This window comes from Palaemon carinicauda, chromosome 17 (assembly GCF_036898095.1).
Source record: "Palaemon carinicauda isolate YSFRI2023 chromosome 17, ASM3689809v2, whole genome shotgun sequence".
NCBI lineage: Eukaryota > Metazoa > Arthropoda > Malacostraca > Decapoda > Palaemonidae > Palaemon > Palaemon carinicauda.
This window is the reverse complement of record NC_090741.1, coordinates 33062910-33072392: the sequence shown is the minus strand read 5'-3', so window position 1 is coordinate 33072392 and position 9483 is coordinate 33062910. Positions and strand designations below refer to the sequence as shown.

General features: G+C 37.2%; 1 pseudogene; it reads right to left on the bottom strand.

The window, feature by feature from the left end:
- Positions 1-412: 412 nt before the first annotated feature.
- LOC137656298 (sarcosine dehydrogenase, mitochondrial-like) lies at positions 413-9263 on the bottom strand (annotated as a pseudogene).
- Positions 9264-9483: the final 220 nt, after the last annotated feature.

Sequence of the window (9483 nt, the reverse complement as noted above, 5' to 3'; positions counted from 1 at the left end):
TGAGTATTGTTTGACTTTCTTATGGCAGAATTAAATGAGTAATTATTAAACCTTGTTATTTTTCCTACGTTGAATTATAAGTTATTATTTCAAAACAATCAGTTTCATAGTGTTTGTAATCATTGCTTCAATAAATAATTTTGAATACAATTTTCAATTGTTAATTTTCATTATTATTTGCAGCAGTAGAACGTGAAACACTTTACAAATGTAACTATAATTTATCTATAGTTACCAATGGGGTTATTATCCGCCACTTCATACTTTCTTGTACAGACTATTACCGTTCATATTGAAAATTCATCTCATGTTATGTCGTTAGAGAGGTTCCCCTTCTGCATGCCTTTTCATACTTTTATGTACATCGTTTTTACTTTTACAACCCAAAGACTAAACTTGTCAGATTCAGGCCTCAATAGATTCCTTGAACGTGCAGGTTCTTCGTATCAAAATGATGCTTCGCGTGCAACGGCGCTTCTAGAAGCTCTTCCATGGACTCTATTTCCCAGGCACCCTACTCAAGGAAATCTCTGGTTATTCTACCCTTCCCAGGGTGACGTATGTAACCATAGCAGATGATTCTTCCTAGAATGAAAGCGTATTCAGCTCTACGAATGGACCCCAACGGTTGACTATCCCTCAAAAGGACCTCACTGCCCCAGAGAGGTCGCTTACTGTCCTGTAAAGTTAGTGTCACTAGCTTTCTTGTGATTCCTGTGAATTTCTGCTGTTTCACTGCCTGTTGGCCAAGGAAGTTAATGTCACTACCAAATTTACAGGTGAAAGTAAGGCCCGCTGTGCTACGTCGGTAACCCTTGAAACAAGTTCATTAGATTAGTCACTTTTTACAAGATTAAGAAGAAAGTCTACAATCGGTTAAAATGTGTCACTTGGCTCAGAAAGAGAACAGAATGTTCTTACAAGACCAGTTAATATTACTGTATATTTAAGAAAACTCCCTAGTATATGTATTCATCAAAATGTAAACAAACACTCGTGATTTTTGCTAGAGATAACTATGACACATAATACCTTTTCACCAGCAAGTGAATCCTGAGCACGGTATCCTGCATTTACTAGATTGAATGGTTTTCCTGCTGCCATTATAGCTTCATTAAACATGTATGGCTGATTCTTTTGGCATGTGGAGTTCCCATCCTGCCAAGAAATTAAGACTTTGTCACAGAAGTATTTGTGGTGGTCATTTGCTTATCTCTGGTCACCATACCTGTTCGTGATAATTATGTATCAAGACTTACAAACCCCAAAAATATCAGGAATTTTCTAATGCTCATTAAGGAAGTTAAAAACTGAATTTTGAATAATGTACTGATAAAATTCCCATCTTGCCTAAAGGGGAATTGTTCTTTAAATACTAACCCATTTCTCCAACAAAATTAATTCTCATTGCTCTGACTTGAACCCCGGCAACTGTAACTGTTTTATGATTAGGAAATGGGAAATCCTCATTGCTGAAATCAGCATTGTAAATTGATTTGAGGTTGTCTCCACTTTACTATGTCTAGAAGTACCAGCTACTATCTAATTCTTAGAAAATAATCCTGATGATAAACCTTATACTATACTTTTTGACTATGTTAGACTCACTGAATCAGTTATTAGGAGGTAAGTGTGGCTAATTGATAACGTCTCTGCCTGATGATCGCCATACTTGGGTTCAAGTCACACTCAAACTTATTATTTCCTTTGGTATCAGCAACCTTACCAACCTTGTGAGTTAAGGAGATGGGTATGTCATCAGCAGTCATTGCTGGGCCCTCCCTGGTCGTAGCTTGGGTGGAGAGGGGACTTGGGCGCTGATCATATGTAAATATGGTCACTTTCTAAGGCATTGTCTTGCTTGCTAGGCCAATGTCACTGTCTCTTGCCTCTGCCATTCATGAACAGCCTTTAAATCTTAGGAGATCATTTAGAGTTTAGCTATAATCTCTAAACCCATCATGGGATTTCGGTTTATGGAAAACTTTCAAGTTCTCTTTGCTATTTGTGATGATACATCGTAAAACATCATAAAAAAATTTGTCTGTAGTGAAGAGTACCTTACCAGATGGTGATGATCAGGCAATCCATATGAATAGTCAAGTCTGAGAGCATCATAATATCTTTGGTCCCTGTTAGGTTGATTGCCATAACAGGTGCTTGTTCAGTGTTAAACCAGCTAGGTCGTTCCCATCCACATCTCTTTTGGAAAGCACAACCCTGTGTCTACAGCAGCTGAAAATGTGAGGGTTTTTTTTCTGAGTAATATTTTGTATTTCAACATTTTTTTTTTCATGAGGTGATGATAAGGAAGATGAAGTGATTGGTAACTTTTTTTTTTTTTATATTAGATAGAAGTAAACTTTCTAGACTATATATTACGTTAGTGGTAATCTACACTGTGAGTTTTTTTCCCATTTCCTTAACTTGGAGTTCCAATTTTACCCTTCTTATGACTTTTCTGGCCTATATATGGTGAGAAAATCATAGCTCAAATCATCATGATATGACACTCAATATCTGTGATAATATTATTTTCTTCACAAATTCTTTAATCACATTTTACTTTTTAACAGCTATAATGTCCTTCCATTCTCTATCCTTTTGACTTACAACATTTCAACCAACTCATTACCATTATCAGTACTTCCAAGATCCCAAGTCTTTTAAAGAAAATATCTAAAGGGAAATGATTAGGAGAACATAGTTTCAGTAACCCCATATACCTTATGCACTTGAGAGAGTCGTTGTCCTCTTTCAGCCAAGGCTCATCATGTTTAAAGTGAATGGAATATATCTTGGAATAGCTCTCATGGACCTTGGCGTCCACCCAATCATTCTTGTGGCTTAAAGGTTCGTGAAGCCTGTATCAAACGTGTGAAATTGTGTATTGAGAAAATAAGGCATAGATGGAGCTTCGAATGTTCGAAATTTACAGATTATATTGTAGTGATTAGTGATATAGAGGAGACTGATTGGAGGTATTAAAGAGAAAATAAAGAAGGCTGGATAGAAGATGAAACTTAGTATATAGTAGCCCACAAAAGGAAAATTAAAAGATTGTGTGTACATGTAGAAATGAAAACTTGAATAAGAAATATTGCAATAAATCTTACATACAACATTGGAAGAGAAGGCCATTTTTTTATTATCTTTCCTTTATTTTCCTGAATAATCCTGTAAATTCTCGAGTTTAAAAATGAACCTATTGCAGAACTGTTTTTCAAGGTCAGGAACAATAATATTTTGGAGAGAGATTTCATATCAATACACTAATCAGTGTGTTACTCTGTCTCCTAAAGCCCTGTCCACACGATCGAGCATGCCCGACGGGCAAACAGTGATACCAGGCCACAATAGTTAGTGAAAATTATGGTTGATGATGTCAGAAGTGGGAATACTAAAGGCAGGGATCTTGCACCACTGTAAGATGCCAGATCCCTGTCTGTGGTTTTCCCGCTTCTGACGTCATTAACCCTCATTCTTACTAACTATTGTGGTCTGGTATCACTGTTTGCCTGTTAGGCATGTTTGATCGTGTGGACAGGGCTTAACATACCTTTGAACTAATCAAACTGCAAAAGTATAATTGGATTGTTATGATTCATTACTTGATTCATTAAGACCAAAGCTCCCTAAGTCAGGAGTTCCATCGAGGATAAGGTATTAATCACGAAATATTGTAAGTTTGAATAACCAATCTTAAGGAACCTATGATGCAAGTAATATCAAATCTCAATTAACAAAAGCCAAGCTCTCTCTCACTTACAGTGAAGCTTACACTTCATGGGAAATAGCTTATTTTCCTTTTTAGCTTTTTTTTTTAGTGAAAATATGAAATTACAAATTTATGAACGTGGGAAACAAGCAGTATGTAAATTTCAGAGTTTGTGGTCGAATATTGGAAACGTCACTGTCTGATGATCTTCTGGACTGGGGATCGAGACCCGCTGACGCTTGATAGTTTTTTGAAATGTCCGCAACATACCTATCCTTGGTTCTAGCTTAGGTGGAGAGGGAACTTGGGCTCTGATATGTATATATGGCCAGTCTGTCAGCATTGTCTTGGTAGGCCACCTCGGTGCTAATATGTATATATGGTCAGTCTCCAAGGCATTTTCCTGCTATGCCACTTTGGTGCTAATATGTATATATAGTCAGTCTCTAGGGTATTTTCCTGGTAGACCACTTCGGTGCTGATATGAATAAATTGTCAGTCTCTGGGGCAATGTCTTGTTATGCCACTTCGGCGCTGATATGAATATATTGTCAGTCTCCAGGGCATTGTCCTTGTATACCACTTCAGTGCTAATATGTATATATGGTCAGTCTCCAAGGCATTTTCCTGCTATGCCACTTCAGCGTGATATGAATAAATTGTCAGTCTCTGGGGCAATGTCTTGTTATGCCACTTCGGCGCTGATATGAATACATTGTCAGTCTCCAGGGCATTGTCCTTGTATACCACTTCAGTGCTAATATGTATATATGGTCAGTCTCCAAGGCATTTTCCTGCTATGCCACTTCAGCGTGATATGAATAAATTGTCAGTCTCTGGGGCAATGTCTTGTTATGCCACTTCGGCGCTGATATGAATACATTGTCAGTCTCCAGGGCATTGTCCTTGTATACCGCTTCAGTGCTAATATGTATATATGGTCAGTCTCCAAGGCATTTCCTGCTATGCCACTTCAGCGTGATATGAATAAATTGTCAGTCTCTGGGGCATTATCTTGGTAGGCTATTGTCACTGTCCCTCACCTCTGCCATTCGTGAGTGACATTTAAACGTTTAAACAATTCAAAGACCTTACCTTCTTCTTCTTTGTCTGCATCTTTTCTCAATTTTATGTGGGGTCGATGTTTCTGGCCAGCGTTCTCCTTCTACCTCTGTCCCACACTTACCTACGGACATCAAAACTGAACATGTCAAGGTCTGGCCTCCCTTGGAGTATCCATTTGGCCATCTGGTCTCCGCAGCCACCGCTCAGTCTCATCCCATAACTGTTGAATCCACAGCAGTGAAAGAATCCTTCCACATTTGGGTCCTCTCCTGGTATAAAGAAAGTTTTTGATTCACATAGATTTATCCTTCGCTATAAATTCTTGTTTGTGAAAGGAAGAGTTATTTTCATCATGAATGATTTTGGTGTGACTGTTTTTAAATATCTATGAAGGGAACATCATCTTTTAGTAAATCATTATAACTATGAGCTTTGAGAAGAAGATGTGAGGCCCCTTGAAATCTACAATGAAACATGTAAAGAAATAGTGAATAGGGAGAATTCCCTTAATGTCCAGAAACCTAACATGGTTCTATTGTAAGCTCAAACAAAACCCCCCCATGACAGGATCATGATCTGGGGTGAAGCTCTCAAGGCCAGAGATGGTCGACTTTATTCCTGTGTGTTCTAGAACTGGAACACGTTCAATAGCTCCCTCAAGAAGTTCACCAAATGCGTCCCAGTTTAGTTCATAAAGATGGAAAGGCGAGTCTCACTAGCTGTAATAGAAAGAGCAGATGAATTCTGTACTTTATAGACTTGTCTTCCAAAAGGATATCATGTGGCTGTAATGAACAATAAGGGACCCTGGAAAGTATAACTTTGTTTGGTCGTATCTACTACCTCATAAACTCAGCCATTACCGTCACTATTCCCTTAAATTAGTACCACAATTACCCCAATATTTTGTGGGAAATTGAATATTAATAACGAAAACAAACTTTTAAACTCAACCAATATTCAATGTTTTGCTCATAAGCAAGATTTTCTTTTTTCATTTTATTGTGATTTTTACTTTACTGTATAGGATAGGATTCCCTCAGGATTTCTATTATGAATAGTTTATTAAAGCTATTGAGGAGTCATATCAAGGAAATATTCAGTGCTATGAAATGTTTGGAGTAGTTTTAACAGCACTTTCTTTAAGAAAAAGTTGAACGTTTCCTGAGTGAATTTGAAAATGTATAGTAGACCTTTCAGCAAGTAGATCACAGCATGAGCAAAAAAGAATTCTCCTATTAACAAGCTCTTGCCTTGGTATATCCTTATTTTTCAAAGTATTATGAATTAGACTTTTGTGTAATGATATGGTCCAATAACTCACTGCTTCGGCCCAGACAGGGCTAGTTTCAAATCCTCCAATTGCCAAGGCGTCACCCTGTAACTTGAGGTAGGAGCTAGATTTAGCATCACGTAGATTGGGCAAGCCCTCGATACCAGGAATTTTTTCGGTTACTACATAAAAATGCTCTAACACTGCCAGCGGTAGGTGGAGACCAACCAATCCACCTGAAAAAAAAATATATATGAAATTAATATCTACAAGGATAAGGAAACAGAAGATGTGGCCCTAACTAGATTTCTACATTAACACAATTCTAAAAAGTCTTGTTGGTACAATATCAGTAGCATCATTGATGTTATATCTGTAATCTTAGTTCTGTAACAAAATTAGAGGCTATGGTGCTGATAGTTCTACATCAAGTTTTTCTTTAAATTTTGTGGGGGTGAGTCTATAATAGGAATTTTCATACATCAAGTTGTATAGCTTGTAAGCATATCAGTTATACTTTAAGCAATACATTTGCAATATTCATTAGATTTTGTAGCATACTCAAAAGGCCTTACAATTTGGCACAGTCTATCTCGCATATCAAACATATCTTAGATATTTTGAATGTGCAAAGCTTGCTTTCTAGAATGCATGAAATATCACATGAGGTTTAATGAACGATTGAAAAAAGTAAATCAGACAATGGCTACATTAAGTAAAATTTGGAAATCAAATCGCCTGAAATTACATATAAAAATCAGGCTATAATAAGTTTAGTGAGATCGGTGTGACAATGAAACAATATCCAACAGATTTTGTAGATTTGATAATAAAGCCTTCAGAAGAATATTGGGAGGTAAATGGCAGGACAGGATTAGAAATCAAACTATAAGAGAGATTACGCGAGTGCATATATGGATGAGATCATGGTAAGGGGTAGATAGAGATGGTTTGGGCATGCTGTTTGCACTCCCCATGAGAGATTAATTTACCAAACTTTCTACTTGGCTCCACAAGGCAATAAAAGAGTTGGAAGACCCAGGCCTACATGGCTGAAGAGTATGAAACATGAAGTAGGAGATAATAAATGGGGAAGTAGTGATATAAAAGCTCAATATAGAGACGACTGGTGAAATCTAACCGAGGCCCTTTGCGTTAATAGGCGTAGTAGGAGATGATGATAATGATAAGCAGAAAAAGCGTCTTGAATCTGCCTGGAATGGTTAGACAATGACTTTTAAAGTTTCATCTCTTACTTTATTTACTTTACTTTGACGGCTGCTTTTTTGGTCCCATACAGCAGGGGAACCCCACTCTCTACAGGACCTCCAATGTCACTTTACCTTGTTTATTTAGAGTATTTAACGTTTCATATTGCGTATTGTTCATCTACTGTTAAATCGTCCCTGTTGTATGACTGTTGAAATAAAAAAGCCTTCAGTTTCCTCTTGAAAGCCTTAATGTCTTCAATCATTCAGATGTCTCGTGGGAGCTTATTATATAGCCTCAGGGCCGCATATTTAAAGGCTCTAGACTCTAGAGCCTACAGTAGACATATATCTAGGTTCCAATAGTTTGAAGCCATGAGTAACTATTCTCGTGTCGACACGATTTGTTGGCTGCGCAATATGTAGCAATTCTCTTAAGTATTTTGGACGACTGGTTCTGATAACTTGGTGGGTTATTGTACATATTTTAGATTTAATTCTCTCTTTTATCGGCCGCTAGTGTAGATCAATAAGTTTAGGGGTGATCTTTTTTCTAAGTGGTAGACATTTTATCAGTCTTGTTCCACTGTTTATAATGTCTTAAATTGCACTTTTGGTAAATTGTAATACGGTTGTAGTAGTAATTCTTGGTAATAACACAGTTTATCACAATTTTCTTTACAGAATTTTCGTCCAGGTACTTTTTTTTATAAACGCAATATTACTTAGATGATAACAAACAGTTTTTATTGCATTATTTATTTGGACATTGAGAGACAGGTTACAGTTAAGAAATACACCCAGATCTCGAACTTTACTAGATATCGGCGCTGAGTCATTATTTATGTTCATTTGAATATCACCCAAGTTTCTCACGCTGTTTCTCTTACCCACCACCATGAATTCAGTTTTGTTCTCATTTAATGTTAGTTGTTTAAATGTCACACATTCTCTTACACTATCAAGGATTCAGTTTAGAGTTCCAGTAGTGTCATCTATATCATTTATGGAGAAGTGAAATTGTGTGTCATCCGCAAATAGCTTGAACTTCACGCCATGACACTGTAGTATTTTTGATAGACCAATAGTATAGATGCAGAATAAGATTGGGCCAAGTACACTCCCCTGGGGTACCCCTACGTTTAAGGGATCATATGATGAATAAGAGTTTGTATACAGTAATTTCTACCAACTAAGTAGTCTTTTAGGTATTCGAAAGCTTGATCCTCAACGCCGATGGACCGTAGATCATTTAATAGCAGTTCATACACAACTATCAAAAGCAGCACTAAGATCGAGCAATATTGCCTCTGATTTTGAGGTGCCCTTCTATCATTAAGTGTTCTTTTACCTCTTATTTCTAGGTGCCAAACTTCTAGCAGTAGGGGTTCTTTGACTTCTTATTTCGAAGTGCCGTACTTCTGGCATCAGAAGTTCTTTGACCTCTAATTTCGAGGTGCCAAACTTCTAGAATTAAAGGTTCTTTGACCTCTTATTTCAAGGGGCCTTACTTCTGGCATTAGTGGTTTTTTTTCACCTCTATTTCTATGTGCCACACTTTTAGCATAAGGGGTTCTTTGACCTCTTATTTCGAGGTGCCATATTTCTGGCATCAGAGGTCCTTAAACTTCTTTTTTCTAGGAGCCGTACTTCTAGCATTAGAGGTTATTTGACGTCTTACATCGAAGTGATATACTTCTATCAATATGGGTTCTTTAACCTCTATTTCTATGTGCCATACTTTTAGCATTGAAGGTCCTTTGTCCTCTATTTCAATGTGCCATACTTCTAGCATTTCTATGTGCCATACTTCTAGCATTGAAGGTTCTTCGACATCTAATTCTATGTGCCATACTTTTAGCATTGAAGTTCCTTTGTCCTCTATTTCTATGTGCCATACTTCTAGCATTGAAGGTTCTTTGACATCTATTTTTATGTGCCATACTCCTAGCATTGAAGGTTCTTTGACCTCTATTTCTATGTGCCATACTTCTAGCATTGATGGGCGTTTGTCCTCTATTTCTATGTGCCATACTTATAGCACTGAAGGTTCTTTGACCTCTATTTCTATGTGCCATACTTCTAGCATTGAAGGTTCTTTGACCTCTATTTCTATGTGCCATACTTCTAGCATTGAAGGTTCTTTGACCTCTAATTCCATGTGCCATACTTCCAGCATTAAAGGTTCGTTGACTTCTATTTCTATATGCCATACTTCT